This window comes from Sus scrofa, chromosome 18 (assembly GCF_000003025.6).
Source record: "Sus scrofa isolate TJ Tabasco breed Duroc chromosome 18, Sscrofa11.1, whole genome shotgun sequence".
Taxonomy (NCBI): Eukaryota; Metazoa; Chordata; class Mammalia; order Artiodactyla; family Suidae; genus Sus; species Sus scrofa.
The window spans coordinates 34,003,635-34,027,886 of record NC_010460.4 but is presented as its reverse complement, the minus strand read 5'-3'; the positions used below and the strand labels follow the sequence as shown (position 1 = coordinate 34,027,886).

The following is a 24,252-nucleotide window of genomic DNA, read 5'->3' as shown; positions in this document are numbered from 1 at the left end:
TCTTTTATAGCTAAGTCCATTCTCCCCACCTCTCCACAAAAGAGGAAGCACCATGCATCACGCCTCCCTAAACACCCGAAGGCTCTGAGAATTTTACTAAGCATTTGCAGGTGCCAAATAAATGTTTCCTGACTGCTTGTTTAATTTGCGATATGGTGTCTATTACCACCCACTTGCAAAGATGAGGGGAAGACAGCCTGGTATGGTTGTATCAGACACGCCCTTCCTTTAAATCCCGGGTGGCCAGAGCAGGCTGTGTTGAGAGCCGCCCAATCCATCAGACAGCACCTCCATGCAGGTGCCATTTCCAAAGAACCAAGCAAGCCTCCTCTTCTAGAGTTAAACCTTTTCTCCTCTTCCCGTGCTCAGTCGCAAATGAGAAATCAGAAAGCTTGGATTCAAGTCCCAGCTAGGCCAAGGACTAGGCAATTCTTTTCATCTACTTGAAGAGACTACCTCTAAGGTTCTTGTCTCCAACTATCTATGACTCTACAAGTCTAACTCCAGGTCCTTATCTTCCATATCAGAAATCCACAGGATGGCCCTGTCCTCCCAGTACTAAAATCACCTGTCTCACATGATACTTCCCAGCATCATCATTGCACCAGTGCTCCAAGACCTTTCTGACTTCAGTGACAGGTGAGCATACTCATGAAAGTATGGTTATTTCTAATGATGGCACTATTAAATGTCTTGTCTGAACTTTACTTCATATCTGCACTTCATGTAACAAATCTACAGCAAGTAGCTGACTGATCCATAAAGGATAATACCCACACTTGGGGAAACTTGTAATATAGTCCTGCTTACAGCAGCAAATATAAGTTAAGACCCCATCTGCAAAGAAGCACCACTAATAATAAACAAAATTATTTTCATGTTGGTCACCAAATAGATCACCTATAGGTTACCAAATTTGATTAGGTTGTTTCAACTTAATCAAAAGTTCAGTAGCCCTGAGAATAATTCCCTTATCTTTCCAGTTTTGTAAGAAACTTATTTTTATTGTCTGATCAACATCGAATAATATTAGGGAACGTCACAATAGTTGTTACAATAAGTGGCTTAGAAAGAAAATCCACTAACAATTTTGATAGATTTGGGGGACTATACAAGCTAGATAAAAACGTGAGCCACATAAGAATTCAAAGCAATTTAAATTAATATCTCAGTTTTGAATAATGAAGTTTTAAAGAACCCAAAGTAGCCTTTTTTCTATAAAAAGACTAGGCATATCACCCAAAGACCTTTCCCTGGCCAAGTAATTTGTTGTCTAATTAATTAAAAAGGAAGGTGGCAATTTCATTTCTTCTTTTCTAACAAAAAGAGCCATCAAAGATGAAAGGTCCGTTTTAGAACCGATATATAGAAAACTGAATCAATCCTCCAGGAAACAATTAAATGTTATTTTTCCTTGGCCAAAATTATACTAACATTTTGCTACCTTTGGGGAGTTAACAATATTAACTGCATAAAAATTTTTGACAAAGAGAGCAGTGAGGGTTTCTTTCATTTGTAATGAAGATGGAGTGATTGGCCACTCACACAAAATCAGTCAAAAACACTCTTTTACAAGTTATTATCAAATCTGTAAACTCTGAAAGAGGCATTAATCAGAAAAAGAAAAAAAATGTTAAAAAAAAAAAACCCTTGTGAAACCAATGAAGTAAAAATTTCAGTCTAGTAAGGAAAATTCATTTTGTGTTGTGTAAAACAGTATATCACTATATCAATATTACAATAAAAATTGTTATTCTAATTACATCAGCTAATCCCTACATTAACTCTATCTTTATCCCTAAATATCAATTTAAACTAATGCTCAGTGTATTTGAGAAATCTTTCTAAAGTCATACAGATAGTAAGCAGCAGAGCTGAACCCAGAATATTTGCCTTGTGGTCTATGCACTTAAGCACCACGCTCCACTGTCTCCCAGTTATTCATGAATCACTCCCCATAAATACTCACTATTCCCATTAAACACTGAGCAGGATGAGTTACTGATGTCATAACCGCTTTTACAGCACTGGGATGCAATTTATATAAAATGTATCTGAATATACAATTTGTTTATTCTTCTATATAAAAGGTAAATGCTTAAGTCTCATTCGTTTCTAACTAATTTTCAAATGGGAAGGGTTACAAAAGGAAGAAAAGTACAAATCTATATGTAATAACAATTAATAGAAAAATATAATTAGAGTTGTCTTTGAACTTAAGTATTGAACATTCTTATTATTGTGCTGTCCTTGCGGCCCTTTGAATTGCCTCTTGGAATTTGAAATTTCGCTAATGAAACAAAAGAAAGATGGAAGATATAGAGATATGTGCATTCTAAAACACTGTGCCCTTTTGCAATTTCTCTTCCATATTTATTACCTGGATCTCTAAACACTCAACTAGACACTAAACCAATTCAAATGTATGTGTAAAATGTAAAACTGGAAATGCCACAAAATCAACGTGACCTTTAAAGTGTAACATTTTCCACGATCATTTAGTTAATACTAGAAAACGAATTTACAGTGTTTAAAGCATAATCTTTATGTGTAATATTTACAGCAAACAGAAAAGCAAACACAGAACAAAGTACTTAAAAATCAACCACATTTTTTAAACAAAAATGGCAATTAATTTTAAACGACCACTTTTTCTGCAGTGGTTTCATTAACTCTTAAACATTTAAAACCCTATTAGGGTGTTCTGTCTTTTAAAATACAAAGCTGATGAAACCACTGTCAGTCGACCCCAGTCACCTCCTGTCATTGGTAGGGCCAACTAATATGACAAATTCTCCCTCGATTTACCCACATTAGTTTGCATGAGAACAAAAATATGTATCAAGTAAAAAGCCAAGACGGGCCCTCTCTGTGAGCCAAGACCACCCTTGATTAACCCCACGGCACTGGTCTCAACAGCACACTTTCTAACCAACCAGACTTCTCAGTCATGGATACTTTTAGCAAAGATAATAATTAGGTAGATGATATTACCATAAAATTAAATTTTGAATGAGAGCAAATGTAGTCTTCCATCTTCAGATCCAATCACATATTTGTTAAAAGTAAAGATATGCAAATCAATGCTAATAGGATGGTAAACATTCCCCAAGAGAGAATCACACCTCAGATAGATTTATAACTTTTTCATGGGATAATCAGGTAGCAATCCTTAAGCATCTCTCTCTTCCTTTGACTACTTTGATTAAGTATTTTCAATAGAAGCTGATCAGAAAATATTTTTTCTCAGACTTTTCTCTCCTGCACTTCTCCTAGCAGGAGAGAAAAATTAGCAAGAAAAGATGAATTCAGAATCCACTCCATTCCCCTTTACTAAATGGTGTGTGGATATGTGTATCCCATTGCCTTGAACACCTGAGAATCGGGAAGAAAAAGAGTTCAAGGAAACAAACTGAGCCATCTAATATCTACTGAAAGGACAAATTCTATCTTTAAAAATGCGTGGAGTTTCTCTCAACTCTAGGAAGTCAGTTCATATTTCTCTAATGCAAAGAGTCAAAGAAAAAGGTTACAGCATGGAGAGAAAAAACAGTGAAACATCAACAAAACAACTAAGTTAGATGTTTATTGATAAGCCCCCATAAATTGATATTGTATACTGCCTTATTTAGGGAAAAACTTTGAAATACAATGTTTTTAGCTTTTTGGGTTCTAAACATTTCCTGCTCCCTTGGCGGGAGGAAAACTTTAAGAAGATGACCTCTGGGGGGAGGGCAAATAGGACCCAAGCTACCCTCCAACAGAGACGCAAAACAAGATGACAGAGAAGCGGCTGGAGAGGGAAAATGTACATTCGACATACGTGAAATCATATATGCTGGCTTTGTACAGGGAAAGGAATGTAACTGGTAACTCTAAGAATGAAATAGGCCGAAACCAATTTGGCGAGAAACAAAACAGCAGGATTAAAGTAGCCCTGAGAGCAGTTCACACCCCAAAACAAGAGTGAGGCAAACCCAAGGAGGAAAAAGGCAAAACCCTACTTCTCTTATTCTGAGAGGCAGAATAAGATACATCGCCAAGAACAAAGAAGTCTGCACCCAGAACTGAGTCTCTGGCTCATGTGTTCATTCTCTCTGTCTCTCTCTGTCTCTCTCCTACTCTCAGATCAAAGGAACAACATACCTTATGGCATTAAGAGAAAACCAAGCTCTTCCTCTCTTGCTTTTTCTCTCTGTGCCTCTGTCTTTCTCTCTCCCTTTCACCCGCCCTCCACCCAGCCTGCCTGTGCCTATATTTTCTCTCTACCTATCTTCTCTCTCTAAATAAACACTTAACTGCCCCACTACAAAAAGAAAAAAGAAAATCAAGAAGAAAACAGAGGAGATCCCATCGTGGCTCAGCGGTTAATGAACCCGACTAGGAACCATGAGGTTGCGGGTTCGGTCCCTGGCCTCGCTCAGTGGGTGAAAGATCCAGTGTTGCCGGGAGCTGTGGTGTAGGTCGCAGACATGGTTCGCATGTTGCTGTGGCTCTGGCGTAGGCTGGCAGCTGTAGCTCCCATTGGACCCCTAGCCTGGGAACCTCCATATGCCGCGGGTGCGGCCCTTAGCAAAAAAAAGAAGAAGAAAACAGGCATCTCTGGATGCCTGTTTAGTCAGTTCTGCCCATAGAGGCTTCCTACAAATTCTCTGAAACCTCTCTTGACCACATCTTAATCTCCCAGTCAACCCTGAATGGTATACTCAGAATTCATCCACTTGTTTGACTAGAGAGGGAAGCATGGCCACTGCGGTAAAGCAAAGGCACAATCTTCCAAAATGGCCACATTTAAGGAGCCCACAGAATCTCAACAGGCTCCTAAGTATTCTGCGTACCTCTAACACAACCCTATATCCTGTCTAAAAATAATGCTTTTCTAAAATGTAAACTATGATATTACTCAGTTCAAAAGCTTTCACAACGAGGTGTTGCTTTGTGACTCAGTGGGTTAAGGATCCAACGTTGTCACTGCTCTGGCTCTGGTTGTCGCCAACATTCAAAGACACTGAGAATCTTTTGTTTTTTTTTTTTTTTTTTTTCTGGCTGCACCCACAGCATGCAGAAATTCACAGGCCAAGGACTGAACCCATGCCACCTCACCAACAACACAGATCTTTAACCTGCTAGGCCACTAGGGAACTCCTCTGTCTTGATTCTTTTCCAGCATCATTTTGTTCTGATGATGGTACCTCTCATCGTCCCTCTCCCTGTATATGCCTTTACCTGTGATACTCCTTCAGCCCAGACTTTCTTTCTACCCTCTCTACCCCATAAATATTGCATTCTAATACCAGCTCAAAATATCACCTCCTATTGTGTAAAGTCATAGGCAATCTCCGTTATCGACATCCCATCTTGTGCTACCCTAAAGCTTTGTTTATACCTCATTCTGGACACAATTATATTCAGAATCACAGCTATTTATCTACATAGCCATCTTTCTTACCATGGGGATCTTTTTTGGGGGGGAGGGGATTATATTACCTAATTTCTTTCTTTTTTTTTTTTTTTTTGGTCTTTTTAGGACCACATCCCAGGCTAGAAGTCTAATCGGAGCTGCAGCTGCTGGCCTACACCACAGCCTCAGCAACCTGGTATCGGACCTGCATGTGCGACCTATACCAGAGCTTGCAGCAACACCAGATCCTTAACCCACTGAGCGAGGCCAGGGATCAAACCCGCATCTTCGTGGATACTAGTCAAAAAGACCACCAAAGGAACCACCAAAGGAACTAGGTTTTTTTTTAATTGTGGTAAAATACGCATGGTATAAAATTTACAATCATCACCATTTTCTTAATCATGCAAATCAAATGAAATTTTCTTTTTTTAATGATTTTTATTTTTTTCCATTATAGCTAATTTATAGTGTTCTGTCAATTTTCTACAGTACAGCAAAGTGGCCCAGTCACACAGACATATATAGATTCTTTTTCATTTTTAAGTATAGAGTTCAGTTCAGTAGTGACAAGTCTATTCACATTGATGTCTCCAGAAAGCTTCATCTTGTAAAACTGAAACTCTATACCCACTAAACACGTCCCCCCATTTCCCTCTATCCCCAGCCCCTGCACCCATCTTTCTCCTTTCTGTCTCTCTGAAGTTGACTATTCCAAGAACCTCACAGAGATGTAATCATACAGTATTTGTCTTCTCGTGACTAATTGGGGTTAGCAAAAGGTCCTGAAGGGTCATCCACCTTGAAGCATATGTCAGAATTTCCTTCCTCTTCAGGCCTGAATAAACCCCACTGTGTGCATATAGCACATTATGTTTCTCCAGTCATCCGCCCATGGACACCTGGATTGCTCCCACCGCTCGGCTACTATGAATAATGCTGCTGTGGACATAGATCTCGAGACCTTGCTTTCAATTCTTTTGGGCGAATACCCAGAAGTGGAATTGCTGGATCATACAAAAATACTATTTTCATTTTTTGAGGAACCGCCATACTTTATTTTAAAGTGGCTGCCGCATTTCACATTTTCATTAAGGGTGCACAGGGTTTTCAATTTCTCCACATCCTCACCAACACTTGCTACTCTCTATTTTTGTAATAATAGTCATGGTATTAAGGGTGCCTTTCCCTAATGGTTAGTCATTTTGAGTTTCGCATGTGCTTATCAGTCATTTGCATATCTTCAGAGAAATGTTTCTTTGAGTCTTTTGCTCAGTTTTTAATTGAATTGTCTTTGTTGTTGTGTTTGAGAATTTTTATGTACTCTGGATGTTAACCCCTTATCAGATATATGAACCAGAGTTTTGTTTTGTTTTTTGTCTTTTGTCTTTTTCAGGCCGTACCTGTGGTATATGGAGGTTCCCAGGCTAGGGGTCGAATCTGAGCTGTGGCTGCCGGCCTACACCACAGCCACAGCAACACAGGATCCAAGCCTCATCTGCGACCTACACCATAGCTCATAGCAACTCCAGATCCTTAACCCACTGAGCAAGGCCAGGGATGGAACCCCCATCCTCATGGATCCTAGTCAGGTTTGTTAACCACTGAGCCACAAGGAGGACTCCCCTAGAGTTATTTTTTAATTCACTTTTCGATTCCCTAATTTTTCAGAGTTGACTATTAGCACTACAGAGCTATACTTTGAGTTGAAGATGTTTCTTCCTCTTCTAGGCTTTTTCAAAAACATATACAAAATTCAGGAAATCCAAACAAGCGTATACAGTGGAAAATGAGACTCCCTCCCATTTCAATCCCCAGAGGCATTTTCCATTTTCTTATAATTCCCTCCATTTTCTTATAATTTCCTGCATATGCAAGAAAATATGTATCTCAATTTAGCCTCCTCCAAAATAGTAACCTACTCTTACCCTCTGTTCTGGACCTTGCCTTTTGGACTTAATAATTGTTCCATTTCAGTATATATAATCTGCCTTATTCTTTTTAATAACTATTAAATATTCCACTACATATACCATAATTTATTTAATCAGTCTCCTAAGGATGAGTATTTGTTTCCAATTGCTGCTAAGAATATCCTTAAAATATATACTATTTCACACACGTACAAGATCTATGGGGGGTTTAACTGTACCAGGAGAATCAAATAACATGTGCATTTTAAGTTTTGATAACTATTTCCAAATTGGTCTCAATGAAAACTGAAAAATTCCTATGTCCACTAGCAGTAGTAACATTGCCTATTCCCCCAACCCTCGATAATATCTCATGTGCTCAAAATTTGTTTCTTTACCAATTTGATGGGTTAAAAAAAGAGTATCTCACTTTAGTTTTATTTTGCATTTCTCTTGTATAAGCTATCTATTCACATCCTTTCATATCTTTGTCCATTTTTTTCTATTTGATTGCTGGTTTTTCCAATTGATTTGGTGGGGTGTTATATGCATTTATGAAATTAGCTCTTTCCTACAATATGAACTGCAAATCTTCCTAGTGTGTCTTTACTTTTTGATATTTTTTTAATTCTACCTTTGTCAATGTAAAACTTTCAGATAATCAAGGTTTATCATTTTTTTCTTTAGTGGTTACTGAGCTTCTCTTACTTTCTATTCCCACAATGATGATAGTGAAAATCCTTAATACCTCGCAAACAAATTACAGCTTCCCAATTGGTCTAATTTTCATTACTCCCTCTACCTTGCACTGATCCTATACGATTGTCAGATTAATTCTCTTAAAACTCTGTAAATTAGTAGAGACACAAAAAGTTGAGATTGCAATATAATAAGGATGTCGGTTGTACTGACAGGAAAAGACTATTACAGTTTTATCTTGTACTAATTAAGCACTATTGAGCATTTTCAAACTCAGAAGTGTAAAATTTCCTATAATTTTAATTCATTAGTATGTCACTGACCATACCTCTAAGTATTTTAAACTACAAGAACATTTTGATTGAAACCGAAATTGTATTTAACATTTCACTTGCCTCAGGATTTCAACTTCAGCGGACTATTTTTATTTTTCCCTCCCAGAGTCTTTATACAAAACTCTACCCTGCCCTTGTGGCTTCAACCACACAGAGGCTTAGAGCTTTAGAATCCAGGCTTTTCCCACCATGAACAGGAAATAATGTGTCTCTGACTCTATACAGAATGTGGCACTATAATTCATGCTTTTGGAAGGAGGACTAACATTTCAAGCTGACAACTAGGTACTAAATATGATTAGGAGCCAAGCACACAAACAGAATATCCCAAAGTGTATACATTTCATAAGAAGATACAAGCAGGCTTAATCAATAAGACAAACTCAGATTTAAAAAAATGCAGTTTTTTCTCAGGTACAACTAAATAAACATCTTTTCAGCAGGACAGCCCCATCATTATTCTCCTTGATTACTTTTCTACAAAATTAAAAAAATATAATAAATGTTTAAATTGGAGACAGTAATTAACCAAATAATTCCTCATTAACCAAATAATTCCTCACATTTCTTTATGAAATAAAATTTACATAGGATTCTTAACCAAATAACTTCTCACATTTCTTTATGAATTAAAATTTACATAGGATTCTTAGAAATAGCTCGCACAGTCCACAAATTATCTGATGAAGTACGTGTTATCTCCATTTCCCCAAAAGAAAACTGGAATTCAGAGACCAAAAGTGCCTGTTCTTCACATGGCTGACAGCAGAGCTGGCACTTGAATAAATCTTCATAACCCCATCCAAATTCTTTTTACTAATATTACCAATTTAATGTCTAGAAATTTATATTTAATGCCTCTCTTAATTTCAAAAAAAATTTTTAATAAGCTGTTTAGAGTATTAGCATCATGTGCTCATATACACCAGACATGCTGTAAACTATTACTCTTTTAATGTGTTATCATAACCCATTTGTTCTGACTGCAGTACTTCTTCTTCTTTTTTTTCCTTTTGGCCATATCTGGCCAGGGATGGAATCCAACTGCAGGTTCGACCTATGCCACAGCTGCAGCAACACCAGATACTTAACTCACTGTCTCAGTGGGAACTCCTATAGTACCTCTCTTACCCGTAAGAAAAAGTGAGACTCACAAAAAACACAAGCTAATTAGTTTATAAAGTGCTTCAAACTACTCTTAGATAATGATACTAAATCATTATTATTTAACAAACCAAATAATAGTTATTTAGTATTTTAATCTAACACTAATAGAAGTCTTCTTAAAGTAACCACTAAACAAACTGTTGGAAAAAATACCAAAATGCTTTGTAAATAATCTGTTACACCAGGCAAAGTAAAAATGTGGGCAAAATGGCTACATTCTACATATAGATAGACAGATTCCAAGTATATACTATTCTGGAAAAGGCAAAACTATGGAGACAGTAGAAAGATCTATGGTTGCCAGGGGTTAGGGAAGAGGAATAAACGGGTGGAACACAGTGGATTTCTAGGACAGAGAAACTACTCTAAATGACACTCTAATGGTGAATCAAGCACGACATCATACATTTGTCCAAACCCACAGAATGTACAACACCAAGAGTGAACCCTAACGTAAACTATGAACATTAGGTAAAAATGATGTGTCAATGCAGGCCTATCAATAACTGTACATTCTGGAAAGTGATGTGGATAATGGGAGAAATTCTGCATGTGTAGGGATAGGGGGTATATGAGAAATCTCTGTCCCTTCCACTCAATGTTTCTGTAAACCTAAAACCCCTCTAAAAAATAAAGTCTATGTTAAAAATGTAAGGTAAATTATCTGCGGCAACTCTACAGTCTTTTCAATTGCTGCTTTATCCATCTACTTTTACCCATTTAGCAAAAGCACCCTTGGCCATCAACCCTAACCTTGGCAGACACTTTGCTTTGCATGCACACTGCTCCTCCCAGCACCTGCTCTGCCCCTTGTAGCCTGCTCACCCTCTAACATGATACTGGTAGACTGAGTCCAAAGACAAGGAGAAAATTAGGCACAGAAAACAGATGGAGAAGGCAGGAAGGGGCTAAGAAGATAAAGAATTCCTAAAGAGGGGAATCTATACGAAAATACTCGAGAGAACACAGAAAGGAGAAAACAATCCTGAGATGCTCTGAACTTACCGGTCTACATAATGCAAAAAACAAATGAAATGAAATGACCCTAAAATACAAAACACGGTATTACAAGCATTTCCCATCTTTAAAAAAATGTCTCTGCTGAACATGATTCCAAAACTAGACCCTGATGATGTGTTTACAGTGTGTCCTCCAGCCACGAGCAAGATGATTTCTCAAAAATTGACCATAAATGCTATAAACATTTTTCAACAGAAAGACATGTAAAAGTGTGTGTGTCAAAGTGCCATTACAAAGACCTAGCTCTCAGAATACACTTTTGGATAAAATTGATTTATTATAGGAAAGAAAGATGGACACTTTTATCTTCTGGGTATTCTTAATCTCAGACATCAGAAACATGCTAGGAGTTACCAACGTGAGCAAGAGTTCAATGAGATTTTGCAAGAGTCATGCAGAAAGACTGTGGGGTATGTGTGCATGTTTTTTTGCTGGTTCGCTCTGTTCATGAATCAGGAGGCCGGGCTCAGCACTGGCAGACCCAAATACCTAAGTCGTTTGGGAGAGGCTGAGGACTCCAGGGGCAAATCAGAGACCCATAAGACAGGCTTACAAATGGTTCTGGGCAGGAGTCATGATCACCACCACCACCTAAGGAAGGAAAAAAAAAAAAAAAAAAAAAAACAACCCTTCTGTATCTGATGTTTCAGGGGAGGCATAGAAGCTGGAGTTGCACCAGCAATCCAACTCAGTTCAGTAAATACCCATGAAGCACGAACAAAGTACCAAGCACTGGGGTAATGGTGCTGGGTGACACCAGAGAGAGCTTAGTCTCTTGTATCTCACTCTGAGGAACAGAGTCAGGACAGCCCCTTGGAAAGCTGCTTGCCAACACCAACTTGCCGGCCGCGTGATGAGGTCACTGTGAAGGGACCCTTTTAGCCCCAGGCATGCCCTCGACTAGCTGTACCTCCACCTGGCATCTGATGACAGTCTCACTCGGTTGAACCTCTGAGCCAGAACCATGTGAACTGCAGACCCACAGTAACGATGAGATAATAAAGGATTACAGCTGTTTTCAGCCACTATGTTTTTGCTGTGTTTTACAAAGCAACAGAGAACACAGCCCTGTTTTACACACAGGCTTCAAAGAGGCAAATTTACCTACTGTCATAAAGGAGTGAGCACTTAAACCACCTCTGGAATCCTGGCTCTAGCTTTAGATTCAGTTTTTGCATCATTAAACACCACTTCTCGAGTAAAACAAGTTATAATATCAGAAGAATGATCATTCCTCTACGACAACATGCCAGCACTAATACACCAGGCTTTCCACAGTACAAAGATGAGCACATATTCCTGCTCACTTAACAGACACGATGGGACCTACAATATAATTGAATTTGTGACTCTCCATGGTACTTGTTGGGGTTTTTACTCTCTTCTGGAAAATTTGTTTTCTTTTTTTCTTTTCTTTTTTTTTTTTTTTTTTTTTTTTTGGTCTTTTTAGGGCCACACCCCAAAGCATATGGAAGTTCCCAGGCTAGGGGTCGAATCAGAGCTGCGGCTTCCGGCCTACACCGCAACCACAGCCACACGGGATCCAAGCTGCGTCTGCGACCTACACCACAGCTCATGGCAACACCAGACCCTTAATCCACTGAGCAAGGCCAGGGATCGAACCCAGGTCCACATAGATATTGGTCGGGTTCTTTAACCACTGAGCCATGACAGGAACTCCTGGAAGATTTGTTTTCTTAATATACAGATTTTAAGAACAAAAACCTATCATATTGATAGGATTTTAATACTAAATAATTACATTATTGACATTGCGCATATTTGTATGCTTTACAAACTTAATCACAATAAACATGAGTATAATTTTAAACAAAATTAATGTTTTTAGCGCAACTGCTCATTGTTTCTTGAAGGATTTGCCTTTTTGCTTTAAGTCTTCAACTTTCCACATTACACAAGTATAGTGAAATGTATCATCAAAATGCTCATGACAGTGAAATCTTGAATCCCAATCCACAGAGTGGTTACTATCCTGGAGGATGAGGTGCCTGGCTCTTGGCCTACCAGCTCCTGGAGAAGGTCAACAGAACATTTCACCATTACAACCACCTCTGCAGGAAAGGCTCCCTCACACAATCACCCCCTCTGACCGTCTCACAAGACAGGTAGGACAGGTTTCTGATCATCCCCATTCTCCAAAGCATGATGGGGCTAAGGAGAGCCTAAGTAACTCAACCAGGGACACCCAGTTATTAAAAGGAATTGCAAGAAATCGACGTATAATTTTTTAGCTCCAAATCCCATACTTTTCTTCTGTCCATGTTTTAGCCAGTAGTTCTCTACCTGAATGCCTATAGGGCAATTTGACAATTACCAGTACCTGGGTATCAGCCTCCAGAAATTCTGATTTAATTGCTTTGATCTGTTTTAGCCATCTATTATATTATAAACCAGTGGTTTGTTTATTTATTTATTTATTTTTTGTCTTTTTTTTTTGCTATTTCTTGGGCCGCTCCCACGGCAGATGGATGTTCCCAGGCTAGGGGTTGAATCGGAGCTGTAGCCACCAGCCTACGCCAGAGCCACAGCAACGCTGAATCCGAGCCGCATCTGCAACCTACACCACAGCTCACAGCAACGCCGGATCGTTAACCCACTGAGCAAGGGCAGGGACCGAACCCGCAACCTCATGGTTCCTAGTCGAATTCGTTAACCACTGCGCCACGACGGGAACTCCCTATTTATTTCTTTATTTAGGTCCTTTTCACGCTGCATCCGTGGCATACGGAGGTTCCAAGCTAAGGGTCAAATCAGAGCTGTAGCTGCCAACTTAGCCACAAGCACAGCAATGCGGGATCAGAGGTGCACCAGTGACCTACACCACAGCTCACAGACACACCAGGTCCTTAACCCACTGAGCGAGGCCAGGGATCGAACCCGAGTTCTCGCAGATGCCAGTCAGATTTGTTAACCGCTGAGCCGCAATGGGAACTCCCAAACCAGCGGTTTATAAATTCACAAAAAGTGTATGCCATAGAGGGAGAAATTGTGCATATCTTTATACATAAGTTAAAACATCCTTATCCCCGAAGACAAAGATACCTTGCGATAAATGAAGCAGAACAAGAAGGAGGAAGAGATGGGAAACTTAAACCCATTTTGCTGCTATCGTGGGACCACCAAGGAAAATTTTATTCCCCTGATTGCCTGCTCCCACTCCCTGAACCTCTCCACCCCCCGTCTGAACTCTGCGACGAGCTTTAACTCAAGCATCGCCTCCTCTGTAAAGGCTTCCAGATCACAGAAGGTAAAGAAGCCCATTTTTTTTTTTTTTGCATCCATCTTACACTGAACTCTACCTCTAAACAGCACGTATTGCACAAAGCATTTACTTCCACATCCATTTCTCTTACTGGCCTGAGGGCTCTTTAATGGTAGGGTCCCTATCTTATTCATTCTTGCCATCTTCTATATCCAGGGCCTTGAAGATAGCAGATATGAAAACAGTGTTTGCTGAACTGTATGATTTTTGTATGTCTTATCTTTATGTTTGGTATGGTTATTTCCCTCGTGGCCTCCTAGTAGACATTCTCTTGAAATTTTTCCACTTTTAATAAAAGAAAGGAGATTTTCCCCCCACAGCTGGATTAGGTTAGAGAATAATGTATGCAAAAGGCTGGATGTGGTGAGAGCAAGACAGCAGGGGCCCCTAAGCCAGGGAAGAGGAGCATGAACAAGATAAAATGAGACTCAAAGGTAAGATCAGCTGTGGAGTTTTAGTTTAGCACCTGGCCCCCCACTCCAACCAGTGACTTCTAAGAGGCACTTTCAATCTTCATCACACTTAATGACTGACTCCCAACTTTAAAGTTTAACTGGGTTCTGCTTTGTGAAACTCTGCCACGGGCTTGAAAAGTTTTGTTTTCTCTCTTCTCCCAGTCTCTCTGGCCACTCTCTTTCAGTATCTTTACATCTTTCTTTTGCTTGGTTTGTCCCTAAAATTTCAGTCTGCTCTAAGACTTACTTTCCATGCTTTTCTCTTTCTCTGCAGTTCCCCTGAGCACTTCTCTTTTTACCTATGCCTTCAACGCTCCATATGACAAGCACTCAAAAATCTTTATCTCCAGCCTCCACAGCTCTTGCGATGCTCCAGGATCTTTATATCCAGTTGCCGCCTAGATGCCTTCAACCCACCACAAGCTCGTTAAACGCAATGCGTGCAAACCTTCCCCCTCGCAACTGCCTCCTCTTCTCTTTTCCCTCTCACTACCCAGAAACCTGGTAGTCATTGCAGTGGCCTCACGCTCCCCTTCCTTTTACAAACAGTCACCAAAAACCAGCCACTTCTCCCTCCTCCTAAGTATTTTCCCAAACATTCTCACTTCTGAGCATCCCCACTACTTGCATCTGTCTGTGCTCTCAGCCTCCTTTGATCCACAGGAACTGCACAGCCTGCTCTGGCCCCAGTCTCGGCAGATCCCCGCACCCCCACCCCCTCCATCCCAATCTACCAGCACAGTGATCTGTCATGTCACTCACAATTCTTCCGTGGCTCACGACAACTTACGGGACAGGAAACACACCCTAAATTAGCTTTCCACTTTCATCTCCTTTCACTCTCAACTTTGCCCTTCACACTCTAGTATAATGACCTACAGAAGCTCCCAGAATACACTACACTCTCCTAATACCAAACTACTCCCACTATTAGCTCCACCTGGAAATTCTCTGCACTGCTTATCATCCGGGCCACTCCTACTCAGCTTTCAAGACTCAGCTCAAACATGAGGTGTAGGCTGCAGACGCGGCTCGGATCCCACGTTGCTGTGGCTATGGTGTAGGTCGGCGGCGACAGCTCCTATTCAATCCCTAGCCTGGGAACCTCCATGTGCCGTGGGAGCACCCCAAGAAATGGAAAAAAAAAAAAAAAAAGGCTCAGCTCAAACACAACCACCGCTAAAGCCTTTGCCTGGCATTTCCATCAGGGATCAAGAGCTTCTGCCTAGGCTTCCTTTGCATTGTGTACATGTCTCCATTACAGCAAACAGCACACAATATTAGAACTGTTGATCAAGATGTTGCCCTTCTGGACCATAAGCTCCTTGGTCAGGGAAAATGACTTTTCATCTTTACATCCTCAGCACTAATTCAATGCACATAGCATATAGGAAAAAAAGGAATTAATGAAAGAACTATAGGCTAACAAAAGGACAAGATCAACTGCACTTGAAGTACAGAAAAAAGAATTCTAGATCTTAAGGAAGTACAGATATCTATTACTAAGTCCCACACATTAAAAAAATATAAATAGGAGTTCCCGTCATGGCTCAGTGGTTAACAAATCTGACTAGGAACCATGAGGTTGCAGGTTCGATCCCTGGCCTCGCTCAATGGGTTGAGGCTCCAGCATTGCCGCAAACTGTGGTGTTGTGGTGTAGGTCACAGACACAGCTCGGATCCCGCATTGCTGTGGCTCTGGTGTAGGCCATGGCTACAGCTCTGATTAGACCCCTAGCCTGGGAACCTCCATATGCCACGGGAGAGGCCCTAGAAAAGGCAAAGAGACAAAAAAAAAAATAAAATAAAAAAATAAAAATATATAAATATACAGTCATTCAGGTAGTATGAAGGTGATAAAGTTGTCATCGGATTAAGCAGGCAACTAGGAGCTAAGAGTCTCCAATGGAGCAGCCGACCAAAGATTAACAGGTCAGAACTAAAGGTGGTTTTTTCCTCTGGTTCAAGTAATTCATCAACCCAAGTCCATGGACTGAGCAAAAGACCGGCACCTTCCTCTCTCAGTTCACCGTGCCTCTCCTTTGTCATTATTCTCTTACCCTTCCCCCGTCCCACCACAAACCCCAGCTTCCAGGGGTAACGCCCTTCAGTTGAAGCCACAAGTCTGGGGTGTAATAGAGAGGAGGAGTCCGTCCTTGTGGCCAGGACCTAGAGGAAGGAAAATGAAACTGCTCTTTACTGAGGATCTATTCTGTACCAGATACTGCACTACTCTAAGAACACTCACCTGGAGAAAACCATAATTCGAAAAGATACATGCATCCCCATGTTCACTGCAGAACTATTTACAGTAGCCAAGACATGGAAGTAAGCTAAATGTCCATCAACAGAGGAATGGATAAAGAAAATGTGGTACATATATACAATGGAATATTATTCAGCCATAAAAAGAACGAAATACCATTTGCAGCAACATGGATGGACCTACAGATCATCATACTGTGTGAAGTCAGACAGAGAAAGGCAAACATCATATGATATCACTTATATGTGGGATCTAATAAAAAAAAGATACAAAAGAATTTATGAAACACAAACATAGATTTCAAAAACAGTCTTATGGTGACCATAGGTGAAACCGTTGGTGGGAGGAAAGAATTGAGAGGGTGACAATAACATACACGCACTATTGTATAAAAGAGATGCTCAATGAAGACCTACTGTACAGCACAGGAAAATCTACTCAATAGTTTGGAATAATCTATATGGGAAAAGCATGGATTATACATACGTATGACTGATTCACTTTGCTGTACATTTGAAACGAATACAATATTGTAAGTCAACTATACACCAATAAAACTAAATTTAAACAAATGAAAAAAAAAAACTCACTAAATCTCACAGTAATCCCATTTTACAGATGAGGAATATGTGTCCAAGGTCACACAACGAGGCAATGACAGCACCAGCCCAAGAAGCCAGGAATGACCACCTCCAGACGGAGGGGGAATGTGGTCCAGCCATTCTAGGTTGGAACCCAGAAAACGCTAGTCCCCAAAACACCATCATGAGTGCTGGTTAGAGTCTACAGTACTGCTGATATATAACGGCACACAATGAGTGAACAAAGCTCTGGGATCCTGGCCTGGAAATCTAAATGCACTTTGTTGTTTTTTTCTCTGTAAGTCCATTGTTCAAACATGACAAACAAAAGTGGTCTTGAAAATTTATTTAGAGCATACAAGAGGTTAAGTGAGACTTCTCCTTAAGAATATTTTTCTTCCACAAAAAATCACCAAGGCTAGAGACAATTTCGCCTTGTTTACTTGTACGAACATTGACACTAGGAGACACCTGTGGGAAATGTGCTTCTCTGACCAGGTGCTCATTTGCAGGGTGCTGTCATTTGAATAAAACATCATACTAAACCCTACAGATCAGGGTGTGTGACAGAAATGCCACAACGACAGCAGTACAGCCGATATGCCTATAATCTATAGACAAAACGTAGTCCTTAGCAAAGTGAAATCAGATGTCTGGGGTGAAATGAGACGTCTGTGGACTTGTCTTCTTGGCTTCCAGAGCAGTATTAGCTACACTAAATACACAGCTTAGCTGTATATTAAACCCACAACTTGGCCAAATCATGACAGTTTGGACACAAAGCATCGGCCTTGTTACGGTAATTCTTATAAACCAAAGGCATTTCTGAAATAGAAATTCTAACTTTAAGCACTCAGCTAAATGTGGTAGTGTTTCTCTCTCACTTTGGGAACAGTGTCAGAGTTTTTTCAGCAACATCATAGAAACCCTGCCCCTTCATCTTTCAAGCTGACATTCTCCCCAAAGGGTTGTGAAGTGATCTGATAGGGGAACTTGGGTGTCAGTCCCTGTCCCAGAAATTCTAGCATCAGATAGAACAGGTGAAAATGCAAATACCCAGGAGGCTTAACACCTTTAGGAAATTAAGCACTAGATTGCTTCCCACAATCACAAGGAAGATCAAGAGAAAGCAGGAGACCAGATAGAGAAACAGAGAGGGAATTCAATTTTAGTTTCTGTGCACCAGGCACTGCCTTCTGCACATTTTTTAATATACTCATTGTTCTGTTTTGATAGATAAGAAGTTAAGGAGCAGGAATTCCTGTCATGGCTCAGCAGAAACAAATCTGACTAGCATCCATGAGGACACAGGTTCGATCCCTGGCCTTGCTCAGTGGATTAAGGATCTGGTGTTGCCATGAGCTGTGGTGTAAGTCGCAGATGTGGCTCGGATCTGGTGTTGCTGTGGCTGTGGTTTAGGCCGGGACCAAACCCTCAACCTCATGGTTCCTAGTCGGATTGTTCCCACTGCGCCACGACGGGAACTCCAACATTGTGCTTTCTAATCTTAGGTCGTTTTGGTGGAACATTTCAAAAAATTATCTTCATCTAATTACTATGCTGGTTCAATACACTTATTACACAGGAAAATGACCATAATACTTTTACTACAGGGCACAAATCACCTTGGTCAGTCATCCTTGCAAGTTTTTATCTGAAAATATCAGAAAGGCAAGAAAATAACACTGTTCTCCCTCATCACTACAACCACTACAGGAGGACAGGGAAGGTCTTGTTCATTAACACCTAGCGATTCAGAAAATCCAAAGAAAACTGATAAAGGGCCTGCCCCTCAACAGCCATCTCCAACAGTCTCCTCACTCTACCATCCTACTTGCATCAAAAGTGCTCAGCACTTTGGTTAAAAAAGAAAATAAAAAATTTTAAAAAGACAAATATCTAGTGTGTCCATAAATGAAGCTACCACCAAAAAACAACTATTTTCTGCACTTTGATTAAAAAAGAAAATAAAAAATTTAAAAAAGACAAATATCTAGTGTGTCCATAAATGAACCTACCACCAAAAAACAACTTCCCTTTTTTCTTTTTTTTCAGAAAATAAAGTATGTGGTCATCTGCACAAACAAATGAGAAGGCAGGTTCAGGACACATGCATCCAATGTCAAGATGCCATGGAGGGCAAGTCTAGTTTTCCTGTGTAAGTACCCAAGAATGTGCTTTACAACATTCTCACTTGTGGCTAACCTGAATTTTAACTAACTTTAAACATTTTTTTATATGAGAGAGGATGCATAAGGTGTTCCCAAACTTCTGAAAGTGGCTGTGTTTCATGTCAGGAAGGAGTGATGGATTGGAGAAGTGATGGAAATGTCCCAGAGGAGAACCATTAAAAGAGCCCGCACTGAAAATCCCAGCAAACCTTCAAAGAATTCACTATGCTATTTGGCAGCTTTTCAGAAGTGAACAGAATGCTGGTGAGGGGTGGGTATCAAGTGAAAGTCAAGAGAAAAAGGCCTAGTCTGTCATTTCTCCCTCACAAAATACCTTCCTCTGTAAGCTTGGGAGAAGATCCCAAAAGAACTTCAACAGTTGTGATGGCACTATTAACTTTATACTTTGGAATCCTAAAGGGTTTTTTTCTTTTCTTTTTCTTTTTTCCACCACGCCCATGGCATGGAACTTCCATATGTTCCAGGGCTAGGGGTCCACTCTGGAGCTGCAGCTTCAGGCCTACACCCCAGCCACTAGGATTTTTACAGGAGTCCCCTTCCCAAATATGAAAGATCTTTGAGGGAGTTCCCTTGTGGGGCAATGGGTTAAGGATCTGGCATTATCACTGCAGCGGTTCAGGTCACTGCTATGGCACAGGTCTGACCCCAGGCCCCGAAATTTCCACATGCCCAGAGAGCAGGCAGAAAGAATGAAAGAACGACAGATCTTTGGGAGGGAAGAGAGGGAGCCAAGACTCCTAAACACTACAGTCTCAGAGACTGGTGGAGGTTAGCTCAGACATAGGGGCCTGAGACAAACAACATTCCAGAAAAGGGAAGGGTAATGAGAGTTTTCTGCCAGGTCAAGTGGCTAAAAGGGATCTATACCAGCTGTCAAACTCCCAGCCAACTCCAGGGCTCTGGAAACCCGAAACAACTCTTGGGCTTGGAGCCTGTGACCCGTGAAGGTGGGCTAAAGTTTCCCAATAACATGATAAAACTTGCTCCCAAGATCCCCCTAGGGCAGTTCTGGACCTCGTCCTCCTCTCCCTAGCGCTCTCAGAATTAAGTGCTAGCTTCTTCCACCCTTGACCATTCTTTACTTACCCTTTCTCCCGTTCTTCCTCGGTGAGAAGGGGTAAGTGGTTATTTTGTGCCCTCGCCCAATTTGGCCAAAACCCTAAAAAGTAAAAATGACAGAGACAAACACGTGTTTTAAAACCCTGACATTCAGGAACTCCCACCACCTGCCCAACACTTCCAGGCAGAAGGCAGCGCGTATCCACAGCGCTCCCTCTAGGCCAGGACTTGGGCCAGAGTTGTCCCCTTTGCTGGGGACAGAGAGCGCGATCTAAGGGCGCCTCGGCTCTGGGCTCCACGTTGCCTTCTCTAGGCTCCCGCTGCCGACCCGAGTTAGCGGGAGGAGGGGGCAGAGTCGGCCGCAGCGCCCGACCTCAGAGAAACACGCGCACGCACTCATGCTCGCGAACACCGCAGGACCTGCGGCCAAGCAGCCCTCCGCCTCCCAGCAACGCCCGCCCCCTCTGGGACCAGCTCCCGGGGAAGGGTCCCAAGCTCTAGGGACCACCAGGTGTCAGCCGGGGTGGCGCGCCGGCCCACCCCCGCCAACCTCAGAGCCTCCCACCCGTCCTGGAGCCCCCCACCCTCCGCACCCGCTGCGCAGCTCAGCCCAAGGGAAGTCCCCGCGCAGGCCCCGCCCTCCGCCGGCGGCAAGCTCCGCCCCCGCCCCCTGTGCGCGGGAGCCGGGCGAAGCTCCGCCCAGGGCGGTTAAGCGGCCTTCCCGGGCGCCTGCGCGGGTTAAGCCCAAAACCCGGCGTGGATCGACAACGGATCAAAATAACACTAACAGCAAGTCACTATTGAGCACTTGCTCCAAGCTCTGCACCATACTGAGGGCAGAAAGAGAAACAAGAGTTGAAAAACCTGTGAAACTGTGTCTTTACCCCCTCCCTTGTCTTACAGATGGGGAAACTGAGACCCCAGCAGTTGCTTTGGGTGCAAGGCCACAGTGGCAAACTGCCATATTAGGCTCTCCCTGTCGACTCCTCCTTACTGCGTTTTTTCTGCTGAAGTGGGCACAGGAAAACTATTGTTTTGCTGCTTCTAGATACGCCAAAGGGAGTAATCCAGAACAGGTGGTTTACTTTGGAGAAACTGGAATTTCATATCAAAGCTTTTGCCTTCAAACGGCACAAACTCTAAGCTGGGTTATTTCAACCTTCAAAGAAAGTGTAACCTAGAGCTACTTTTTTATACCCCTCTCCAAAATACGTCCCTGAGTATGTCTGTTTTTATTGTCCTTCTGGTTACTAACAAACTACTCTGCATTTTCAAATCATTTAACACAAATGTAAGTACCAGATGCTCTGGTATTTTGGTTTAAAAATAATTCTAAAGGTTTCAAAACAAACTCAGAGACTTAAATGGACATGAAGAGAGTAAAATTGCTCACCTGTGAAGGGGTTATGTACCAGTTTTTGTAGTTTTTCTTATTTGTCACTGAAGGAATTACTGTAAGGTAAGTTCTTATTTGCTAATGCTTAGGATTTAATTCCAAGGGCACTCAGCTAATAAGAGCACCCTCATCAAATAGCAATGGAAATCGATTTGTAAATTGGACTGGGACACCTTGGCACTAGTAATTAATAATTAATTAATAATTAACTTAGGTGGTCCTAAATTAAATAGATGGAATTTTGGGCTACTAGGAGCTGAGCAGCCTGGAATGGACTGTATCTAGAAAAACAGCAAAGACAGATATGTGTGTTTCTTAATTAAATGTTTATAAATAAACATACAAAAAGAGTTGCTAAATCTGACCAGCCTGTCACTAAGTTTCATCAAATGTACTTAAGAAGCTGAGACCATCTGAAAAAGCATAAAGTCTCTCCACTGGAGACAGTAAAAGATTTGTGGTTGACAAGGGTTATGATTGAAGAAGGGAAGAATAGGCAGAGCACAGAGAATATTGAGGACACTGAAAATATATTCTGTATGATATAGAATATATAGAATATATATAGAATGAATAACACCAAGAATGAATAACACCAAGAGTGAACCCTGATGTAAACTATAGACTCTGGCTAATAACGATGTCCCAGTGTGGCTCCATCAGTTGTGACAGATGTACCGCTTTGGTGCCGGGATGTTGATAGTGGGGGAGGCTGGAAAAGTGTGAGTTCTCTGTACTCTATGCTCAGTTTTGCTGTGAACCTAAAACTCTTCTTTAAAAAATCGTGGATTAAAGAAAAAGAAGGGAGTTCACCTAGTGGCTCAGTGGAAACGAATCGGACTAGTATCCATGACTATGTTGGTTCGATCCCTGGCCTCACTCAGTGGGTTACTGATCCGGCCTTAGGTATAGGTCGTGAGCTGTGGTATAGGTCGCAGACGCAGCTCGGATCTGGCTTCGCTGTGTCTGTGGTGTAGGACAGCAGCTGTAGATCGGATTCAACCCCTAGCCCAGGAACTTCCATATGCTACAGGTGCAGCCCTAGAAGGGAAAAGAAGCTTGGGTAAACCTCAGAATATCCCATATTTTTCAAATTCATAAATTCATTTTTCAAATTCATAAATTCTAAACTGAATACTTGGCTTTATATGCATAATGGAAACATAATGAGTTGTCTCCTTATATTAGAGCAGCCCTCCATCTGGTATTAATGTCTGCAGGAAAACAAATGAATCATATATTTTTAATTAATTTTTAATTTTACAATTAATTTTAAAATTAATTTTAATTTCTTCAGGAAAACAAATGAATCATATTTTTAATTAAGTTACAAAATTAAATTATGGTTAGATATCATGTCTATTTTTCTGGGAGATATATAAGAAAGTTAACTTGAAATAAAGTTTACAAATTCTATGTACACATTTATATTTTGAATATATCCCTATTCATACATACTTACAAGTGGTAAGCAAATAGTGCAAGATATCATAGAATAAAGGTTCTCAAAATTCTTCATCTCAAGATCTTACATTCTTAAAAAAGTTGATGACTTTAAACAGCTTTTGTTTATGTGGTTTCTATATGTCCATATTTACTGTATTAAAAATTAAAACAGGGAGTTCCCCCCTGTGGTACAGTGGGTAAAGAATCCAACTGCAGCAGCTCGGGTCACTGAGGAGGTTTATATATGTCCATACTTACTGTATTAAAAATTAAAACAGGGAGTTCCCACTGTGGTACAGTGGGTAAAGAATCCAACTGCAGCAGTTCAAACCCTGACCCAGTGCAGTGGGTTAAAAGGATCTAGCATTGCCACAGCTGCTGGATTCAGTCTTCAGCCAGGGAACATCCATATGCCACAGTGCAGCCATAAAATTAAAAAAAATAAAATAAAAAAAAAAAAATTTAGGGAGTTCCCATCATGGCTCAGTGGTTAACGTATCCGACTAGGAACCATGAGGTTGTGGGTTCGATCCCTGGCCTTGCTCAGTGGGTTAAGGATCTGGCGTTGCCTGTGAGCTGTGGTGTAGGTGGCAGATGCAGATCTGACGTTACTGTGGCTTTGGCGTAGGCTGGCAGCTACAGCTCCAATTAGACCCCTAGCCTGGGAACCTCCATATGCTACAGCTGAGGCCCTAGGGGGAAAAAAAAAATTTTTTATGTTAATGTTTATTAACTCATTTTTAAAATAATAAACCCATCTCATGTTTACTACTAATAATATTTTGAATAATGACTACATTTTTTTTTTAGTGAGAAAAGTGGCCTTTCTCACATTTTTTTGGTCTGGCTTAACAGAGCTCACATTCTGCTTCTGCATTCAATCTGTAGTGATGTGTTGTTATAACTAAAATATGATGGAGAAAACTGGCCCATATTGAAATTCATGGCTAAAAAGAGACAACTTACAAACCCCCTAAAAAGATCTCAGAAATCCCTAGGAGTCCTCAGATCTCACTTTGAGAATTGCTGCATTTTGCAT

General features: G+C 40.9%; 1 protein-coding gene across 5 annotated transcripts in view; it reads right to left on the bottom strand.

Moving 5' to 3' along the window:
• The window catches only part of IMMP2L (inner mitochondrial membrane peptidase subunit 2), a 923,412-nt gene extending 902,366 nt beyond the window's left edge, over positions 1 to 21,046 (bottom strand). For 4 of the 5 annotated variants that reach the window (XM_021079089.1, XM_021079086.1, XM_021079088.1 and 1 more), the window contains exons 1-2: positions 20,965 to 21,046; positions 20,399 to 20,471 (exon numbers count right to left, since the gene is read on the bottom strand). The gene's annotated coding sequence lies outside the window, so the exon portion shown is untranslated. Of the gene's footprint in view, positions 1 to 16,333; positions 16,443 to 20,398; positions 20,472 to 20,964 lie in introns of all 5 variants that reach the window. The other variant, XM_021079087.1, reaches the window with a different exon arrangement.